General features: G+C 41.3%; 1 long non-coding RNA gene across 1 annotated transcript; it reads left to right on the top strand.

The window, feature by feature from the left end:
* Nucleotides 1-839: 839 nt before the first annotated feature.
* Nucleotides 840-21,825, top strand: LOC127097368 (uncharacterized). Its single transcript, XR_007793013.1, has 2 exons — nt 840-941; nt 21,524-21,825. It is a non-coding gene; the product is annotated as an uncharacterized LOC127097368 (long non-coding RNA).
* The last annotated feature ends 2,071 nt before the right edge of the window (nt 21,826-23,896 follow it).

The following is a 23,896-nucleotide window of genomic DNA, read 5'->3' as shown; positions in this document are numbered from 1 at the left end:
GAAGCTTGTATCATGATGTAAGTTTGAGGATCAAGACTTTCCATTTTTGGTAAGTTTCAGTTACAGGTCCAGTTTCCGTTTTTGGAAACTTTTGATCTGGCTTCAAATTCTTCCATGGTGGTGTTTGACATGATATATGAGGACTATATGGACATGAATGAGACCTCTCAAACCAATTTCCATCATCAAATTACTGATTAAATGAACAGTTGACCAACAGTTGACTTTTCTAGGGTTTTGGATGACTGAACCTCTTCTGATGAATTCCAAACCCTAATTCCTTGAGAACTTGACTTCAAATGATGTCCCAAGACATATGAACTCTTGATTAATGAGCATGGTGCCCAAATTCCACAAGAATGGCCACCATCCACTGCTTTGACTGACTGTTGACTGTCTAGGGTTTTTTGCCTGACTGTGCATGAACTGATGACTTCTGAACACCCAATCTTTGACCAAAACACTTCAAATGGATCCCCCAGTCATGTGAACATGTTGGACCAACCCTAGGGCCTTGGCTCCTTGAGAAATGCACTTGCTTGCTTGGTTGACTGATCTCCTGATCAGTTTGACCTAATTCCTTGATTGGCTTGCACTTGAGGCAAAAGAGGCAATGCAATGCTATGCAATGGGCCATGATATGCTATGTCCTAATATGAAAATGTATGTACAATGATAGGTGCAAATTTGAGGTGCTACAATATGCACCCAAGATTGGCTCAAAGGAACATCTTCCTCTTTGATTACAAATGAAGATTTTGATATTCTTGAGAGATTTGAGCAAGGTATGATAACTAAGTATATTCGCTAATGTATTATTATTTATTATACTTGAGGTATAATGAAATCTCTTTATATGTTTTGTAGAATTACTTTATACGGAAGATGGTGCTAGTTGTTCAACCTCTTCAACTTCTGTTACACTCGAAGATGATTTAACGGTAAAGAATTCTAAAATTTGTGATTTGTTTTGACTTAATGTGTTACTGAATCTTCCCTTACACGGGTCTCATATTTTTGTACTTTAAACTAGGCTCCTTAACTTGAATATATTTTTTTGAGATAATGAGTTTGAGTTAGATTTTGTTCGAGACATGGTCTTAGAAATCGGGTCGTCCATGTTGTCGCATCCGCGAAAAACAACCGGCGAGCTAAAACAAAAACAACACAGAGCCGCCACCGTGCGTTATTTATCCCAAAGAGGGAAAGGAAACGCTCAGAGTAAACCTGGAAAGAACAAGGTCTCGCGACCAAAGAGAAAGGGTACGGGAGTCGGTTACGCAAGGGGAAGGTATTAGCACCCCTCACGTCCGTCGTACTCGACGGGATCCACGCTCTAAGAAAGAAAAGGTTGCTAAAACACCACACACACACACACCGAAAACAACACAGGTGGGGTTAGAGGAAGAGGGCTCGCTAGGACATCGCATCCTATGCCTACGTATCTCGTCTGGAACGAGAATCAGAGCTGCCGTAGTTCGGCTCACGCACGCCAAACAAACAAACACACAAGCAGGCAAACATGGAACCCGAACGCAAATCGATGGACTTACATCAGCTTCCGAACCAAGCAGACCCACACTGGAACCCAGATGCCACTTGATGGACTTATACCGGCTTCCAAGCACACAACAAGAACAAACAAACAACAAATTGCTAAGGAGTCGGGAACTCGAGCCTAGCAATCGTCAAACAAACACACACAAAAAGAAAAAGGTGCCCGGAGAGGTCTCGCACGACCTCCTGCCTACATACCTCGTCTGGAACGAGGATCAGGGCGATGTAGTTCCCCTGAAAGGGAAAGAAATTCTAGCCAGAAACAAAGGGGAGACACACTACCAGGGAGTTGTACTCGAGCCTAGTGTTATCATGCATCATTGCCCTATGTTATGGTTTCTATCTACTTGCACAATCAGCAAGCTAATCCTATCCATGAAGAAAGCAAGCATACAAGCATACAAGCAAAACAGACAAATATTCACGTAGCACACACTATATCCAGTCAAGTGGGCTCAAACAAAGGGTTTGACTGTCGAAGCAAGTCATCTGTACAAGGTAGTGTTCGCTCTTAACCTTGCCATTGAGGGGCTAAGGTGAAGCTGATGAAAGGCGAGTGAAGATTAAACTTCACAGCTCTTATCCCTGGCCAGGGAGAGCTTCAGACAAAGGAGCGTGGGTTCAGAAAGAGGGAACCCTTCTACGCTCAAGACTCTGACACGACTGTACAATGTACAAGATCTTGGGTTTGTGTCCCAATGCGTCAACACAATGGTGTAGGCAGAGGGACGACTCAACAGAATAGCGGGGGATAGATTGCATATCCCTTGGGTTCCGCCAATTGCCTTAATCAAGGACTTTACCTGCTTGGCACAAATGTAAACAAGCACAAACATCGCCTCTTAAGGAGGACTTCAGACAGCTGCCTGGCCAAGTAACAGGCCAGGTCTTCCAGACTACATGGAGAATAGAAATTCTACCTCAATTGGTTTATACAACCAAGCAACAGCAAGCAAGTTCTTAAAGAACTGTGAGCAACTTAATGTACCTGAAATCAATCAAGTATCATCAGTACTCAGACAAACCAACAGTAAACAGCAAAAGTCAATCTGTACAGTCAACACAAGTTAATGCACACAAGTGCAAGCCATGAGCTCAAACTCAAGCATCAAACCCTACAAAACAAAACAAGTTAGTTTACAACATCAAACAAACTCAATTTAATCAACTTGCATTTTTCTCCTTAAGGCTTTTGCATCTCAACCTGAAAATCCAAGTCAAACATGAGAAACAAGACCACTAGGCCAAGCCTAGGGTCCAAAGGAGATGAAAAAATTAAAATAGCAAGTGAAAATTATCCAAAATCACATTGAAACAAATTAGAAACAAATGCAATTGGTCCCATGCTCATATCATTCACCATTATCATTTCATGCACAAAATAGCATCAATCATGCAATTTGTAACTTCAAATGACCAAACAGAACTATCTCAAGCAAAAGCATACCAAAACAATTCAATTAATTCCACAAAAATTCAAACCTAAACAGGACACATGGAATGAATAGCATGTAAAATTTCAGCTCAATTGGACAAGAGGAAGTAGGTCAATGAAAATCAAGAAGTTCAGACAAGTTCAAGCAAGCCAACACAAGGCATCAAAATGAGCATCAACTTCCATAAATCATAAAACAGTGCCAAAGCATGATAAATGAATGGGATCAACACCAAAATGACCTATAATGTGTCTACAATTCACATGCCAAATTTCACATCCATCCAATACACCATGAGAATTTCACAAGCAAAATGCCAACATGTGTCACAAAATGTCACAAAATGAGCCAACAGAAGAGAAAGTCACAATCAATTAGGAAATGCCATCAAAAATTCCAGCAAACTTCTCATGCATTCTCAACATACATATGTTCAATCATACAAAATTTTGGCTCAATCCAACATCCACAAGCAAGGCAAATAAAATCATGAAGTTCATCAAGCTTGGTGTGACACAAATTGTCACACCTCTAATCAAAAATACATAACTCCTCAACCAAGTATCCAAAAATTACAAACTCTACATGAAAATCACCATCAAAGTATCCAGAACATGCACAAAAAATTTCATCCATTTATTTGAAAGCATCCTCATTTTATGAAAGATATGGCAAGACATGTACAAATGTGACACTACCAAGCAAACCCTAAGCATTTTAATTTTTTACACGTGCACAAAAATCACAAAAATCATGATTAAATTCTACACATCACAAGGAGCATCATGAAAAAAATCTCACTCAATTTGGATAAAAGATGAATTAGTTATGAATTTTTTAAGATCTTGATCAAAAATGAAATGGAATTGCAAAAGAAAAAATGAAATAATGGAAATAATATAAATTAACATGAACCAGTGGCACGGTCGTAATTACAGGAAACAAGGCCAAAACGACGTCGCCTTCATTAATGTAGTGGCGCGTGCTGATTGGTTAAAACGTGGCGGTAAACACAATTTAAAATTGGAAAGGGACACAAGCAGATCAAACATGGCCTGAAATACGTTCTTCCTCAAGAACACACATGAATTTCCAGAAAATTGTCAAGAACACTTTTCAACAAACATGAACAAGCCGCACATCATCGTGACCGTCTTTCAACAAGGATTAAGGATATGGCATTGATTTCTCCTAATTCTAAGCACATAAACCGGATCGAGCGATTTAAGAAATGAACATGAAACTTTAAATCACGATTTCTCTTCCAATACTTAACCAAATCACAAACCACGAGTTGCATGATGTTCTATGTTGAAAGATCTTTCTAAACCCTAGCTTAATTCAAGCAATTAAAGGAATCGAAAAATCACCTTGTGATTATGGCAGTGGTGAATCCGCGTGTGTTTGGCTCCAATTTCCTAAAACAGATCCAGTACAATGCTATGGCAGTTGATTGAAGTGGTTAGCTCAGCTCAAAACAGCTCCAGATCCAAGATTCTTCCATTTGCCATGATTGATCAAGCTTTGGACAGTCCACATTCATCAAGCTTTGGCACGTTTTGGGATGAAAACAGTTCATCAACAAGGATTATGAAGCATGGATCCACGAAGAATGAGCAAGATTGATGAAGATTTGATGGAGAAATGTTGAAAAAAAGTTGAAGAAGCTTGAAGAGTTTGAGAGAATTTGGAGGGAAATTCAGTTACAATTCTTGGAATGTGCAATCTCATTAGCATTTCTGTTATGACTAGTAACTTATACCAACTCCTTAATCCATTTCTTAATCTCAATTATCAAAATTGGAAGTGATTAGCACTAATGAGCTTTTAAATGAAAGTCCAAAAATGACCTTGCCAAATTATGCACTATGACAGCAAATGACAGCTCAAACAAGTCATATTTGGCATTTGGAGTGTGTTGGAAGTGGTTTCATGTGCAAATTCCAAGTATTTCTCAAAATCACATGTTCACACCAAAAATACAAATGAATCCACTTGAAAATTGACTTTTTGCCTTGACCATTTTTGATGAATTTTGATCATACATCATGAAAGTACATGTGAAATGGGGTTTGCTCAAAGAAAGGTCATCCATTTTGGCCATTCCACGTGAAAGTTATGCCACTTTGATTATAGGCATTTTTGGAAAATGAATGGACCATAACTTGCCAACCATACATGGGAATTTCAAGTTCTTGGACTTTTTGGAAAGGTGAGAGCAAGATCTACAACTTTCATGTTGAACAAAAATCCATTTGAAGCTTTTCTGGACATGTAATTTTGTGGTGAAAAACTTTCCATTTTTGGAAACTTCCATTACAAGTCACTTTCTATTTTTGGCAATTTTTTGTCTGACTTTATTTTCTTCATTCTTGAGGTTTGAAATGTCAAATGAAACTTGTTTCAACATGAATGAAGTGTATCCAACTCTCTCCCACCTCCAAGTCCATAAAATCAAGCACAGTTGACCACAGTTGACTTTTTCAACTGATAGATGAATTTGGCAATGCACTGATCAAGTTGAGCCTCAACTTCCTGATGAAATGGCTCAATGATGAAACCCTAGCCTCCATAAGCACAATATAATCACATGATGATCCCCATATCCATTGTAGACCTCATCTCCTTGCCATGCCCTGATTGGCCCAATGCAACTGATTAGGGTTGACCAGTGGTCAAAACCCTAATCTCAAGGTATATGATCAATCTCTTGAACCTCTGGGGTGATATCAAAACCATGATGATGATGATGTATCATTCAATCAAGATGAAGCTCAACTCCCTTGAGAACCAAAACCCTAATTCAGACCACCACATTCAGACAGTTAGTGATCAGTCCATAAACCCTCAGGCTTGAATCTCCAACTTCTTCATCTTCTGATCAGATGACTTATGAGGATGACTTGCACAATGTAACCACATGATATGCAATATGCAATGCCTAATGACCTATGAATGATATGCAATATGATTAGCAAGTCCCAAGAGAGGAGGGCAAATTTTGAGGTGTTACAGCTGCCCTTATTCAATCCACTGTGAACCTGTCGATATGAATAGCCTCGGCTTTCAGATGACCAGGATGAAGAGTGATTGAATACCAAGAACAAACGAACAATTTGCACTCTGATGGGAAAATAATTAACAACGCCTGTCAGAATCGGCGAAGAAACGCAATCTCGAAACAAAAATCCGTCTGGTACGGAGAAAGTCGGCCTGATCACCGAAACAGCAACGTCGACCTGGATACCAAAATAAATGGTAACACAGGGATAACCATGGCCTGAACACCACATCCGCTGGGGATTATTATCTCTCTTCTTTTTATGCTTTTCTTGAACCCCGAAGTTTTCCTGATGATTTCTTTTTTTCATTTTCTTGAACCCCGAAATTTTCTCTCGCGCAAATGATCTCAGATCACTGCATTTGAACCCCAACATCCTGTTTGCCAAAATAATGAACCCCATTCTCCAGTTTGAACCCCAGTCGCCTGACGATAACTTGCGATCGCCATTGTGAACCCCATTCTCCAGAAAATGCCGCAACATTTCCCTTTCTCCATTTGAACTCCGTTCTCCAATCTCTTGTGATAATTCCGCTGGCAATGTCGGAAGTAACACCAACACCACTCTGAGGGCTACATATCAGAGGGTACACCTTCAACCAGACACTGACAGATGACTGGGAAGAAACTCGATGCTTACTGAACATCGAACGATGATGTTTACAGGCACCAAAGAAAACTTGACCAAACATTAAACAATGACTGGGAGAAAACTCGATGTTTACAGGACACCAAACAATGATGTTTACCAGACACCAAACAATGATGTTTTACAGGACATCGAACAATGATGTTTTACAGGACATCGAACGATGATGTTTACAGGCATCAAACAATGATGTTTACAGGACATCGAACAATGATGTTTTACAGGACATCGAACAATGATGTTTTATAGGACATCGAACGATGACGTTTACAGGCATCAAACAATGATGTTGACAGGACATCGAACAATGATGTTTACAGGCATCAAACAATGATGTTGACAGGACATCGAACAATACTCGACCAGACACTTACTGATGACTGGGAAATAACTCGACGTTTACTGGACATCGAACAAGACTCGACCAGACACTTACTGATGACTGGGAAATATTGTTGCTCCAAAATCCCGATGCTGAACTCCTCGGACTATCGTCTTCCAACTTCTGTCGAAACCATATCTCAAACGGTAACCACGGCTTAAGTCGCGCTGATCGCGTAATGATGTTAAACTCATCCGAGTAACATCTTCACCCACCGGTGAAACCAAATATCAAGCGGTATCCACGGCTTGAATCACGCTGATTGTGTAACATCTCCATCTCTGTCCGACGGAAAAGTTTCCTCCAACATCGCACTACTGGGGAATATTGCTGATCTGACATCATGATGCTAAACCCATCAGAGTAACATCTGCACCTTCTGGCGAAACCAACTCTCAAACAATAACCACAGCTTGAGACTAGCCTATGCTTGCAATATGATGCATGACTTTTTTCTGCGTAATGCTCTACATTCATGGAAATGCTACGCGATTTATTTTTCTATGCAACATACTATGCTTTTTTCATGATGAATGTATAAAAAATATCCCCCTCAAGGGACTCGTCTGGGGAGCTCGAGACACCCTGCTGAGGAACTCGTCAATACTCCGATCTCCACCCTGCTGGGGAATAACAATGCTGCTGGGAAAAGTCAACCCTTGCTGGGGAAAACCTCCTTTGCACCCAATCCGCTCGGGGAAATGTTGGGGAAGAATCACCCATGCTCCATGTGGGGATACAATAGTCTTTGACTTGCTGGGGATATAACATCCCGCTTCTGCTTGGAGAACCCTCACAGATACCTGGCAACTTCACTGGGGAAATGCTCACAAATGGCTCCACTGGGAAACAGCAACCTCCCGGCCTGGCGACTGGGGAAGCATTGATCTGACACCTGCTGGGAATAATCATCTTAACCCTGCTAGGGGAAACAAATGCCACTCCGCTGGGGACGACCCATCCAATCCACATGTAGGATACACTGCTGGAGATATATTTCATTGAAACCCGCTCCACTCGGGGAATAGCAACCTTCGGGCCTGGCTGCTGAGGAAACACCGTTTTAAACCTGCCGGGGATAACCATCCTGACTCGGCTAGGGGAACCATAGACCTTGGATCTGCTGGGGAGTTAGTCCTCTGATTCTGCTTGGGGAATACGCTGGGGAAATGAGAAAAGTTGGTATAGAACACCCGTCGACTCGTCGAACCAGGGTATCCACCTCCCAATCTCGTATCAGCTTTCCACTTTTGAGAATTCCCAGACTCGTCTGGACCTTTTCTGCTCCATCATCTTGTATTCCCAATCGCTCCGCGCTCGACGAATGGCGAACTCCTGGGATCTATACATACTTTTCAATTTTCCGACTTTGAAGAGTCTTCTTGATTAATTCCAAAGGTCGTCGGACGTCTCTCGTCGTCTCTAACTTGCTTGTCCCTGGTCGGACTCCGCGGGGAATTTCTACAGACTTTCCAATCTTCCGACTTTGAAGAGTCTTCTTGATTAATTCAAGGATCGTCGTACGTCTCAACGTCTCTTCATCATCCCTTCATACATTCGTCCCTGACTGGACTCCCATGGGGATTTCTCCTGTCAAAGCTTCCACATCACAACCTGCAAGTGAGTGAAAATATCTAACAGCACCTGCAAAAGAGATAGTCAGATAAAACCGTGCCCCAGGCGTGTCAAGATTTCAACACTTGGGTCACTCAACCTTCCAAATAAGTATTCAAGCTTCAATCTTATAAACATGCATTGGAAGGGACCTGTATGTCTTTAAAATGCAAGATTCTTTATCAAAAATATCTGGATGTTTTTGCAATCAAAGCGGTAATGAAAAACAAAAACAAAATTATTTGACTGAATATGCATTTTATTGATTGAAAAGTGTGGCTCAAATTGAGCAATACAAAGGAAGCAATTCCTGAAAAGAGGTAATTGCGCACAAAAGGAAAAATCTATCCTAATGGCAACGTGAAACCCGTGATCTCATCGAGTTCCAACTCGGTTACACCCCATATGTCCTCAGACTTTCCGTGCTTTCTGCCTTCTGAACAAGACGATTCTAATTGATCCCTACCGGGTATTATCCATGATGCTTTAACCAAAGCGCAAACGATCATGCCAGACGCAGTTGTTCGTTTCAATCCCCCTTTTGCTTGGACCGCCCTTTCGAGTTTTCAGTCCACCGGGATACCCATTTTTGCCCAAGTCGCCTTTTCAGGTTTTCGACTTGCCGGGTGTACATTTTCTCATTTTATCCCTAATTTTTGCCCGAACCTTTTCTGTTTTTGGTTCGCCGGGATGCCCATTTTTGCCTGGACTATTTTATTCTTTTCGTCCAGCGGGTCTCTTTATACGAAGTATTTTTTCACTGCGTCCGCATTCACAGGGGATGGCAAATCCTCGCCATCCATGGTCGTCAACAACAAGGCTCCACCAGAGAAAACCTTCTTGACCACGAATGGACCTTCATAATTGGGTGTCCATTTGCCCCTTCGATCGTTTTGAGGAGGAAGGATCTTTTTTAGCACCATATCACCTACGTGATATACCCGAGGTCGCACCTTTCTGTCAAAAGCACGCTTCATCCATTGCTGGTACAACTGCCCATGACAGATGGCTGCCAGCCTCTTCTCCTCAGCCAGGTTCTCTGAGTGAGAAAGGCATTTTCCCCAGTAGACGTACGCACCGAAGTTCGATACCCAGGATACAAACTTCGTACTCAGCCACCATTGTTGGCACGTTCCAATGTTATCCGGGCCACAAAAGGAACATGGGATCCTTTTGGCGTAACCACAGCAGCACTAACTCCTTCACATCAACCCCATCAGACATCAGAATCCGTTCGGATTCAGGGTCAGGCCCCTCCTCCGGGATCGGTGACTCTCAATCTTTCGATTTGAGCACCTCGAGATGTCCTTATCAGGGAACTCAAACTTCCTTGGTTGATAAACATCCACGGGTTGTTGGGCGATGTAATCAGACAATACACCCCCTTGATTGCTTTCAGAGAGCATCACAAATCAGTCAACATTCTTTTGCACTCTCACAACCCATCCGGTCGATGCTGGATTCTCAAACACATACTCGATCGGATCCATCTCGGAAATCCACAAAGTGGTATGAACCAACATACATTGTCTCAGTCGGCGAGCAACCTATGCCAAAGTACAACAAGTTTTCTCGAACAGTGAATGTATTGTTTCACCGTCGGTAAACTTTTTGCTAAGGTAAATTGCATGCTCTTTTCGACAAGACTCGTCATGCTGACCCAATACACCTCGTAGACCCCTCGAAGGCCGTCAAGTACCAGAATTGATGATCGTCCCTCCACAGGGAGATGTCAGAATCAGAGGTTCCTGCAACTTATTCTTTTACTCTTTCAATGCCCCTTGGCAATCATTATTTCACCTGACCGTTTGATCTTTTTTTCCAACATATTGAATATGGGTTCACACGTGGCTGTTAGATGAGATGTGAACCATGACATGTAGTTCAATCTACCTAAAAAACCACGAACCTTCTTTCTTTATTTTTTTCGGTTCAGGCCTTTCTCTTATTATTATTATTTTTTTTTAATTTTTTTTTATTTTTTTTTTTTAGCAGGATCAACCTCGATTCCTCCTTGGCTTACGATGAACCCCAACATCTTACCGGATCGCACCCTGATAGTGCACTCATTCAAATTCAACCTCAGTTTGAATTATCTCCACTGGTCAAACGACTTGCCCCGATCTGCCAGATGCCTCTCTCCTGCTTGGGACTTTGCTATCATGTCATCAACATAGCAATTGATTTCATGATGAATCATATCATGAAACAAAGTCACCATGGCTCTCTGATAAGTACTGGCGTTCTGCTTCTCTAGAGGACAATCTTCTCTCCATGGTAGCTTGTGCACAACGACATCGGTATCCGACCTTGACGTATCCTGACACGACCAGGCGAAGGTATCCGCATGCTCTTTCAACAGGGCTACCACTCTGCTCTAATCTCGCCTCTGAAGCGGCCCCAATTTTCACTTCCTTTCTGACCTCGGCGGTGCTTGGAATAAGAATCTTAAATCCGCTCCTCATGCGGCTGAATCACCTTCTCCTCTTGTTTTAACAACCTGGCTAATTCCAGTAGATCACAATCTTCTTCGCCTTCTTCTTCGGCATGAGAGATCGGATTGTCGAAGTCATATGAGGTGTAACCAAATTGTTATCAATGAGATCCAGAGAATTATTTTTGAAGTCGGAACGAGCCAAATCAAAAAGAAAAAAAAATGAAAACAAACATTGCCATTTTTATTTGTTTTTAAACTGCAAAAATAAATGAAAAACAGGGAACGCCGCTTTTAATTGAAAAACATCCATTTATTAATGATGCAGAATGTTGCACAATGAAACATGAGGTGGCCCTTACAATGAACCATTACGTGTCGGGCAACACGCATGGCTTTCATGCATATAAAACTGAAAACAGAAAATATTACTCTTCCGGATGAGTAACAATGATGATCTCTTTTAGGCCTTCCAGCTCCCTGGTACGCACGGCTTTATCCAACCATCAAACTCGCAGTCACTGTTGATCTCTTTACCCACTGTACAGGCGTGATCCGAATCTACAGCAATTGCACTCACCATCGCCTGACCATGTGCCGGCATGGGATTAGCATTAACATTCGGTGATGGCGCAAAATTGATAGCCTTGGAGTCCACCAGATCCTGGACAACATTCTTGAATGCTCTACAGCCCTCAATGTTATGCCCCGGTGTTCCAGAATGAAATTCACACTGGGCGTTCTCATCATAGTTAGGAGGCCTCTGATCTGATCTCATCGGAACCATTGCCCTCGGCTGAACCAACCCAAGATCCATCAACTTCTTGAACAGAACAACATATGTCACGGGCGGCTTGTCAAAATGGCGATCAATCCCTTTTCCTTTCACTTGATATCCGGCTCTCTGTTGAGGTGGCTGACGTTGCTGTCGTACTGACTGATTACCAGCAGGGATGGTTACAGCAGCAGTGTGCTTGTAGTAACGATCCCTACCGTGTCCTTTCTGGGCATACACAGCACTCGATTCACCCTCATTCTTGCGCTGACCATTCCCGAATGGCTTCTTCGATGCTGATGACGAAGCATTACCTTGTATTTTCCCCATTTTCAGCCAACTTTCAATTCTCTCCCCTGCCACCACAATGTCAGCAAAGTTGGTGACGGGACAACCCACCATCCTTTCAGCATAAACCCCTTGCAGGGTACCCATGAATAGATCAGACATTTCCCGATCCACCAACGGAGGTTGAACTCTGGCAGCTAACTCCCTCCACCTTTGCGCGTACTCTTTAAACCCTTCACTTGACTTCTGAGACATACCCTGCAGCTGGGTACGACTAGGAGCCATATCAGCGTTAAACTGGTACTGTTTAAAGAACGCATCCCCAAGATCCTGCCAGCTCTTGATGTCAGCAGACTTCAGCTTAGTGTACCACTCCAGGGATCCTCCGGACAGACTGTCCTGGAAGAAGTACATCCATAGCTTCTGATCCATTGTGTACGCAGAGATCTTGCGAACAAACACTTGCAGATGGGTTTCAGGGCAAGAACTCGCATTGTACTTGTCAAATGCAGGCGCTTTGAATTTCTGTGGGATCACAATCCCCTCGACCAGCCCCATGTTGGACATGTTGACAAATCCCGGAGTAGCATGGCTTTCTAGAGCCCGGATCTTCTCAGCCAGCAGCTGAATCTCTTTGTTCTGTGGCGGAGCACCATACTGACCAAATGGCTCGTTATGCATTGAAAACTGATCAGCCTCCCTATCTTCCTCTCTGTCGTCTTCAACACCGAAGAAAGGCGGGAAAAGACTATCCTTCATATTCTGACCCATCGGCCCAGGCTGACCACCAGCACCACCAAAACCTCCAGCAGTGTTGTTCACTATTCCCACAGTTGCTCTCTTACCGCCATCTCTAGAACCACCCAATCCCTGGTTGGAGACACCATCCAGGTTAACACCGCTGTTTGCTGCTGAAGCCCGCTCGAGCTTCTCGACCTTATCAGCCAGAGCTTTCTGACCAACTGCAAAGCCTTGCATGATGTTGATCAGCTCATTCATTTTGTCCTTCAGCTCGAGAATATCAGTATTTGGAAGATCCATCAGTCTAGGAGTGTTGCGCCTTGTGAAGTATCTGTGAGGTCGAGTTGAGTGCAAAGGTACGGCTCTGCGAGCACGAGCAATGATTCCTGAAACAATCAAGCACGTTAGCAACAGATACCTGCAAAACAAAACACAAGTTATTATGATTATGCATGAATGCATTGTTTATCCACATGAGGAACACTTTGTTTCTCAATCCTGGCTTCATCGAGACAAACAATAATAATCCAGCAGCAATATTCTGATATTCAGCATTTGATTTCATCGGGCAGATCAGAGATATATGATTTAGCAAAAATACCCCCAATCATGTGTGTGCTTGTGTGAGTGCATACGAGAAAGAAAATAAAGCTCGATGATCAATCACTGAATGAAAATAACCATCACATAGCAAAATGCACAATAAGTGCCATAGTCATACATCAAATCAGATACAAATCTCCAGAATCAGGAAAGAAATACAAGCAAATGAATTCCGTCAACAAGCCTGACGGTAATCCACACAAATGAAAGGCTAGCCTGATGAGGGTCCCATAGATGGCCCCATCTCAGCTTCCATCCTCGCGAACTCTATGGCGAACCTGAGCTCGGTGTTCTCCTGCTGTAGTCTCCCCACCTCCTTCTGGTGAATCTTCATCTGCCTGAAGTAGTGATCTCTCTCTGCCATGTAATGATCTCTCTCAGCGACACAACGATCTCTCTCAGCGATGATCTTTGCATTCTCCACTTCCTTAACCTTCAGCTTGGCTTCCCACTCAGCAATGAGAGCCCGGACTCTGTCGTCCCTCTGATCCTTCACCAAGATTTGCCTCCTCTTCTGATCCTCAATGACCTTTGAAGCTCTAGCCAATCTCTCTTTGGTGATGTCATGCTCCTTTGTTGAAGATGCCAAAGCCTGACTGACCTTCCCATAGTAGGCAGTATCCATCTCAAAGCGCTTGGCTTCCAAGGCATGTCACTTGTCTTGATCTTCCATCTTCACTCTGATCTCCTGATTGGCTATCTGAACCCGAGCAACACTCATCTCCAATTCCGCTTTCTCTGCAAGCAACTGATCTCTGGCCCTCTTCATCTTAAGGAATTCTTCCATACTGACAGAAGAAGTCGGACCCTCAATCATAGGACACCAGGGATCACCTCCCGGAAATGGTAGATGTGTGATCTCAATCCTCTTCCGAAGCCAATCATCAAATAGAGGAAAATACCGACTGTTGACCTTGCCATAAGGAACTTTGCCCTTTCTCTGGATATCACGCCACTCATCCAATACCTGCCTCAGCTTGGCCTGATTGCCATCAATCGGGAAGTAAAAGGACTCCTGGACCTCTCGCCTGAGAGGAGGACCCTCTACAGCAAACCCCATATGTCTCCTGAGAAGCACCGGGTTGTAATTGATGCAACCCTGAACTCCGATAAGAGGCACATTGGGTAGACTCCCACAGCTATATATGAAATCCCGTCCAGCCATACCATTATGAGTCCAAGCAATGTCAGCAGCCCGCAAACCCATCAACCTGAATGACCATCTGACAGTAGGATCAAGATGAGCAAAAGCACCTCGGGAAGGCAAATACCCCATAAACCACCTGAATAGCAACTGAGCACAGCACCTGATCAGACCACCACGCCTCTTCTCGTTCCTGTTATGAACCGAGTAGTAAACATCTCCGATCAGGGTAGGAATAGGGTTTCTCTGCATGAACAATCTGATAGCATTATGGTCTACAAAGTTCTTCTGATTAGGAAACAAAATAATCCCATAAATGCTCACAGCAATCAAGGCGCAAACCGTCTTCCAATTACCCACTGCAGCATGTTCCTTGGCATTAGCTTCCAAGAAACTCAAATGAAATCCAGGTAATTTCCCCTTTTCCTTCAAACCCTCCTTGATCATTTCCGGACTCAAATAAAGAGCACGGGAGATCCCAAGGACATCAGGCTCCACCCTAGTAGCATGGAAAGGAATCTGATCACGGATCTGCATACCCAGAATGCTAGCATAGTCCTCCATCAGAGGCCCCAACAAATAATCTGGAAACACGAAGCATCTCAAACCCGGGTCATAAAACTGGAGAAGAGTATGAATGGCGCTCCTATCGCTGTCAGTGAGTCTGAAAACCATCTTCAGGATACTACCGTATGCCTCTCTGAACATCCCCACATGGTCGGGTGTAATCAATGATATCATCTCCTTCAGCACACCAATCTCTGGGTCGAAAAAACTGTAGGCCACATCATGCTTCAAACCAGTCCTCATATCTGAGCAGAAAGTCTCTCAACCAGGATCTCGATCAAAATGTCCCTGCATATGGGTAAACATGTGTTAGATGCAGGTAAATGCAATATGTAATGATGCTGATGAATGAATGCAATGCATTGCCATCCTCCAAGTCATCTGATCATCTGTTGCTCTGAACCACAACCCTGATTTCTGAACCGATCACAACCATCTGAAGGAATATGTAACCACAAATCCAACTCAAGGGTTCCGAAATAAACTGAACTGGAAGATACATCATCATCATCACCAAACAATCTCTGAGTAGATACCCTGAAAAACCTCTGAATCGGCCCGGGGAATCCTGAAATAAACGGATCCCCACTGATAAATAACACGGACAGCACTCCGGCGTCTCGGCAATAAATGACCATAAATCCGACTTATAAACAGGACTCTGAGCAACGGAACCAAAAGTCTCCATCTGAGTCACCAACAGAACATGCATCTGAAAGAATCACCCTCCCCTCACAGGTAAATTCTAATCAGGTCACCCTAAGGCGGATAATGGTCTCAACAATCGGGCAAAGATACTCAATGGGTTTGCCCTTTCGGGTGTGCCATTGTAGCTCTCTTAAGATCGTCTAAACCAAAGATCCGGGAAATGATCGGTCACCAGAGTCAACAATTCAGATGAAGTAACTCAACCAAAGTGGAGTACTCCACAATGGAAAGCACTATCAAATGAACCTCGTCCGGCTTGTGGTACATCACGTTGCCAGGCACATGTTGACCTAACATGAAGGAGGCAACATGAGACCACACTAATCCTAGGTGTATACTCGGGCCTGGGTTTTAGCCCCACTCAGAACACCCACCCCAAACAGAGGAACCACCTGCACAAAGGACGGCAATATGAAAGTATGATGCATGCAAATATTTATGCAAATATATACACAGTCAGAATAATAAATGCAATAAATAAAGCAACACAAGCAACCTAAACTATCCTAGAACGCTAGGAGAGACTCGCTTAGGGAAGATGGACCAGCTCAGGTCAACATCTAATAATCCCCAGCAGAGTCGCCAGCTGTCGCATCCGCGAAAAACAACCGGCGAGCTAAAACAAAAACAACACAGAGCCGCCACCGTGCGTTATTTATCCCAAAGAGGGAAAGGAAACGCTCAGAGTAAACCTGGAAAGAACAAGGTCTCGCGACCAAAGAGAAAGGGTACGGGAGTCGGTTACGCAAGGGGAAGGTATTAGCACCCCTCACGTCCGTCGTACTCGACGGGATCCACGCTCTAAGAAAGAAAAGGTTGCTAAAAACACCACACACACACACACCGAAAACAACACAGGTGGGGTTAGAGGAAGAGGGCTCGCTAGGACATCGCATCCTATGCCTACGTATCTCGTCTGGAACGAGAGTCAGAGCTGCCGTAGTTCGGCTCACGCACGCAAAACAAACAAACACACAAGCAGGCAAACATGGAACCCGAACGCCAATCGATGGACTTACATCAGCTTCCGAACCAAACAGACCCACACTGGAACCCAGATGCCACTTGATGGACTTATACCGGCTTCCAAGCACACAACAAGAACAAACAAACAACAAATTGCTAAGGAGTCGGGAACTCGAGCCTAGCAATCGTCAAACAAACACACACAAAAAGTAAAAGGTGCCCGGAGAGGTCTCGCACGACCTCCTGCCTACATACCTCGTCTGGAACGAGGATCAGGGCGATGTAGTTCCCCTGAAAGGGAAAGAAATTCTAGCCAGAAACAAAGGGGAGACACACTACCAGGGAGCTGTACTCGAGCCTAGTGTTATCATGCATCATTGCCCTATGTTATGGTTTCTATCTACTTGCACAATCAGCAAGCTAATCCTATCCATGAAGAAAGCAAGCATACAAGCATACAAGCAAAACAGACAAATATTCACGTAGCACACACTATATCCAGTCAAGTGGGCTCAAACAAAGGGTTTGACTGCCGAAGCAAGTCATCTGTACAAGGTAGTGTTCGCTCTTAACCTTGCCATTGAGGGGCTAAGGTGAAGCTGATGAAAGGCGAGTGAAGATTAAACTTCACAGCTCTTATCCCTGGCCAGGGAGAGCTTCAGACAAAGGAGCGTGGGTTCAGAAAGAGGGAACCCTTCTACGCTCAAGACTCTGACACGACTGTACAATGTACAAGATCTTGGGTTTGTGTCCCAATGCGTCAACACAATGGTGTGAGCAGAGGGACGACTCAACAGAATAGCGGGGGATAGATTGCATATCCCTTGGGTTCCGCCAATTGCCTTAATCAAGGACTTTACCTGCTTGGCACAAATGTAAACAAGCACAAACATCGCCTCTTAAGGAGGACTTCAGACAGCTGCCTGGCCAAGTAACAGGCCAGGTCTTCCAGACTACATGGAGAATAGAAATTCTACCTCAATTGGTTTATACAACCAAGCAACAGCAAGCAAATTCTTAAAGAACTGTGAGCAACTTAATGTACCTGAAATCAATCAAGTATCATCAGTACTCAGACAAACCAACAGTAAACAGCAAAAGTCAATCTGTACAGTCAACACAAGTTAATGCACACAAGTGCAAGCCATGAGCTCAAACTCAAGCATCAAACCCTACAAAACAAAACAAGTTAGTTTACAACATCAAACAAACTCAATTTAATCAACTTGCATTTTTCTCCTTAAGGCTTTTGCATCTCAACCTGAAAATCCAAGCCAAACATGAGAAACAAGACCACTAGGCCAAGCCTAGGGTCCAAAGGAGATGAAAAAATTAAAACAGCAAGTGAAAATTATCCAAAATCACATTCAAACAAATTATAAACAAATGCAATTGGTCCCATGCTCATATCATTAACCATTATCATTTCATGCACAAAATAGCATCAATCATGCAATTTGCAACTTCAAATGACCAAACAGAACTATCTCAAGCAAAAGCATACCAAAACAATTCAATTAATTCCACAAAAATTCAAACCTAAACAGGACATATGGAATGAATAGCATGTAAAATTTCAGCTCAATTGGACAAGAGGAAGTAGGTCAATGAAAATCAAGAAGTTCAGACAAGTTCAAGCAAGCCAACACAAGGCATCAAAATGAGCATCAACTTCCATAAATCATAAAACAGTGCCAAAGCATGATAAATGAATGGGATCAACACCAAAATGACCTATAATGTGTCTACAATTCACATGTCAAATTTCACATCCATCCAATACACCATGAGAATTTCACAAGCAAAATGCCAACATGTGTCACAAAATGTCACAAAATGAGCCAACAGAAGAGAAAATCACAATCAATTAGGAAATGCCATCAAAAATTCCAGCAAACTTCTCATGCATTCTCAACATACATATGTTCAATCATACAAAATTTTGGCTCAATCCAACATCCACAAGCAAGGCAAATAAAATCATGAAGTTCATCAAGCTTGGTGTGACACAAATTGTCACACCTCTAATCAAAAATACATAACTCCTCAACCAAGTATCCAAAAATTACAAACTCTACATGAAAATCACCATCAAAGTATCCAGAACATGCACAAAAAATTTCATCCATTTATTTGAAAGCATCATCATTTTATGAAAGATATGGAAAGACATGTACAAATGTGACACTACCAAGCAAACCCTAAGCATTTTAATTTTTTACACGTGCACAAAAATCAAAAAAATCATGATTAAATTCTACACATCACAAGGAGCATCATGAAAAAAATCTCACTCAATTTGGATAAAAGATGAATTAGTTATGAATTTTTTAAGATCTTGATCAAAAATGAAATGGAATTGCAAAAGAAAAAATGAAATAATGGAAATAATATAAATTAACATGAACCAGTGGCACGGTCGTAATTACAGGAAACAAGGCCAAAACGACGTCGCCTTCATTAATGTAGTGGCGCGTGCTGATTGGTTAAAACGTGGCGGTAAACACAATTTAAAATTGGAAAGGGACACAAGCAAATCAAACATGGCCTGGAATACGTTCTTCCTCAAGAACACACATGAATTTCCAAAAAATTGTCAAGAACACTTTTCAACAAACATGAACAAGCCGCACATCATCGTGACCGTCTTTCAACAAGGATTAAGGATATGGCATTGATTTCTCCTAATTCTAAGCACATAAACCGGATCGAGCGATTTAAGAAATGAACATGAAACTTTAAATCACGATTTCTCTTCCAATACTTAACCAAATCACAAACCACGAGTTGCATGATGTTCTATGTTGAAAGATCTTTCTAAACCCTAGCTTAATTCAAGCAATTAAAGGAATCGAAAAATCACCTTGTGATTATGGCAGTGGTGAATCCGCGTGTGTTTGGCTCCAATTTCCTAAAACAGATCCAGTACAATGCTATGGCAGTTGATTGAAGTGGTTAGCTCAGCTCAAAACAGCTCCAGATCCAAGATTCTTCCATTTGCCATGATTGATCAAGCTTTGGACAGTCCACATTCATCAAGCTTTGGCACGTTTTGGGATGAAAACAGTTCATCAACAAGGATTATGAAGCATGGATCCACGAAGAATGAGCAAGATTGATGAAGATTTGATGGAGAAATGTTGAAAAAAAGTTGAAGAAGCTTGAAGAGTTTGAGAGAATTTGGAGGGAAATTCAGTTACAATTCTTGGAATGTGCAATCTCATTAGCATTTCTGTTATGATTAGTAACTTATACCAACTCCTTAATCCATTTCTTAATCTCAATTATCAAAATTGGAAGTGATTAGCACTAATGAGCTTTTAAATGAAAGTCCAAAAATGACCTTGCCAAATTATGCACTATGACAGCAAATGACAGCTCAAACAAGTCATATTTGGCATTTGGAGTGTGTTGGAAGTGGTTTCATGTGCAAATTCCAAGTATTTCTCAAAATCACATGTTCACACCAAAAATACAAATGAATCCACTTGAAAATTGACGTTTTGCCTTGACCATTTTTGATGAATTTTGATCATGCATCATGAAAGTACATGTGAAATGGGGTTTGCTCAAAGAAAGATCATCCATTTTGGCCATTCCACGTGAAAGTTATGCCACTTTGATTATAGGCATTTTTGGAAAATGAATGGACCATAACTTGCCAACCATACATGGGAATTTCAAGTTCTTGGACTTTTTGGAAAGGTGAGAGCAAGATCTACAACTTTCATGTTGAACAAAAATCCATTTGAAGCTTTTATGGACATGTAATTTTGTGGTGAAAAACTTTCCATTTTTGGAAACTTCCATTACAAGTCACTTTCTATTTTTGGAAATTTTTTGTCTGACTTTATTTTCTTCATTCTTGAGGTTTGAAATGTCAAATGAAACTTGTTTCAACATGAATGAAGTGTATCCAACTCTCTCCCACCTCCAAGTCCATAAAATCAAGCACTGTTGACCACAGTTGACTTTTTCAACTGATAGATGAATTTGGCAATGCACTGATCAAGTTGAGCCTCAACTTCCTGATGAAATGGCTCAATGATGAAACCCTAGCCTCCATAAGCACAATATAATCACATGATGATCCCCATATCCATTGTAGACCTCATCTCCTTGCCATGCCCTGATTGGCCCAATGCAACTGATTAGGGTTGACCAGTGGTCAAAACCCTAATCTCAAGGTATATGATCAATCTTTTGAACCTCTGGGGTGATATCAAAACCATGATAATGATGATGTATCATTCAATCAAGATGAAGCTCAACTCCCTTGAGAACCAAAACCCTAATTCAGACCACCACATTCAGACAGTTAGTGATCAGTCCATAAACCCTCAGGCTTGAATCTCCAACTTCTTCATCTTCTGATCAGATGACTTATGAGGATGACTTGCACAATGTAACCACATGATATGCAATATGCAATGCCTAATGACCTATGAATGATATGCAATATGATTAGCAAGTCCCAAGAGAGGAGGGCAAATTTTGAGGTGTTACACATGTCTTAAAATGTAAAATAGACTTGCAATTTCACTGTTTTCACTTTTGAATATGCTAACATTCTTGTAATTTCATTTTATTTTATGCAGCATTAAGTTTATTGTAGAAGAAGCTGATTAATTGCTTATGGAACTAGAAGTGAAGAGATGAAAACAAGGATGGAATGAAGAGATGAAAACAAGGATGGAAAGCCTTTTCTCAACATCATCAATTTGATTGGAAGATCATTCTTCATTTTAGATTAACCATGCATACAGTGTTTTTATATACACAGAAAAATTATAATTTAGAATGTAAGCAAACAATTTTCTGTTATGTGCAAATCACTTTTTTGTTGCTACTAACAAATCTTTTGCTTTAATTAGACTAACACTCAAGAGATTCTTATCTATTTCTATCTAAATCTGTTTGTTTAGAAATTGGTAACATAAATTAATAACACAAATATTCTTCTTGTCTCCTTTAATTGGTTGCTTTGTTTGCTATATAAATGGAGTGACAAAACAACAAAAACTCAAAATTTGAAACAAACTCACCCTCTAACCTTCTCTTCTCTGCAACCAAAAAAATGGAAGTCACTGAAACAAATAGAAAAGGCTCTTTGCATCTTCACAGCAATAGTTTGCCCCCTACACGGGTCTCATAAATTATTACTTTTAAACCTGATTTATTTTTTATAATATTTTTAAATTGTTTTTTTTTATAAAATTGTTTTTCTTATAAAACTGTTTTTTTAAAGAAAATAAAAAACTGGTTTGAAAAATACCGATATAAAACTCTTTTTTTAAAATTGTTTTTTTTTTTCTATCTTATAGGTAATTACTTAATTTTGATTTTTCCGATTGAAATTTAAAAATAGTGATTGACTTCAAGAGCGATTGGGTAGAGTTAAGAAGTTGTTGGAATGAAAATTAAATTTGAGGGAAATTTGGTTTTAAAATTGATTCAAACAAAAATTAATTTTTTAGTACAAACCGGTTATTAACCAAACCGATCCAAACATAAACCGATTTTAAAAATATAAACCGGTTTTATCAAAGTGGTTTTAAAAACCAAACTGATCCATATATTTGGTTCAATTTGGTTATGGTTTTGAACCATGCACACCCCTATGTGTCTCTACTGTCAAGCAATAACAGTTTCTGGGAGTTATTGTTCACAGTTAAATAAAATAAGTTGTGATAGAATTAGAGTTTGACCTACCTCATGCTTACAAAACCGGCTTAAGGTGAGAATTGCCCCCACTTATAAACACAACACATGTTACACTTTTCCTCAACAGCCTTACACGGTTACACTTTTCCAGCCTCATTGACGTTGTTCCCCCGTGATGTTGCTGCTTTGTCGTTGCAACTTGCTCTGCTGAATTAGGCATGAATAAAGGAATTAAACTAGAAAGACATTTCAATATTCTTGAATTAGTTAGTCATTAACCACAGTTGGAAATGTTTTAGATTTTAGTTGTATTCGTGAATAATATTGATGTATTCTAGACAATGGTTTCTATTGAATTAGGAGAGACTAAGAGACATTTAGGTTAAACTATGTGTCTTTAAAAGCACTACGGAGACTTTATTATATATAAAGAGATTATAACTAATTACATGATATAGTCGATGTGAGACTATTCTATATACAAATATTCTCAACACTATATATTTACAAATATCAACAATCTCCCTCAAGCTTGAGCATATAAGTCAAATGCACCAAGCTTGTTACATATATAACTAGTTTTGGGACTTCGCAGAGATTTTGTAAACACGTCTGCCAATTGATCATTAGAGTTGACAAAGCTTGTGACGATGTCACCTGACTCGAACTTCTCTCTAACAAAGTGACAATCTATCTCAATATGTTTGGTCCTCTCATGGAAGACTGGATTTGAAACAATGTGCAATGCAGCTTGATTATCACAAATAAGTGTCATTGGTCTTGCTTCTTCAATTTGAAGTTCCTTGAGCAACTGTTTTAACCAAATAAGTTCACATGTTGCCATTGCCATGACCCTATACTCTGCCTCGGCGCTTGATCTTGCAACTACATTTTGTTTCTTACTTTTCCAGGATACAAGGTTTCCTCCAACAAGTACATAATCTCCAGAGGTGGATCGTCTATCAATGGGTGACCCTGCCCAATCAGCATCAGAGTATCCAATTATCTGAGTATGTCCTTTATCTTCATACACTAAACCTTTTCCTGGAGCATATTTGATGTATCTCAGAATCCGGATAACAACATCCATATGTTTCTGACAAGGGGAATTTAAGAACTGACTTACCACACTAACCGCAAAAGAAATGTCTGGACGTGTGACTGTGAGATAATTCAACTTTCCAACCAATCTCCTATACCTTCCTGAGTCAGATAGAGGCTCCCCCTGATTGGATAGTAGTTTGACACTTGGATCCATAGGAGTATCAGCTGGTTTAGCATTCAACAAACCTCTTTCTTCCAAAATA

This window comes from Lathyrus oleraceus, chromosome 6, assembly GCF_024323335.1.
Source record: "Lathyrus oleraceus cultivar Zhongwan6 chromosome 6, CAAS_Psat_ZW6_1.0, whole genome shotgun sequence".
Classification (NCBI taxonomy): domain Eukaryota; kingdom Viridiplantae; phylum Streptophyta; class Magnoliopsida; order Fabales; family Fabaceae; genus Lathyrus; species Lathyrus oleraceus.
This window is presented reverse-complemented; position numbering and strand designations above follow the sequence as displayed.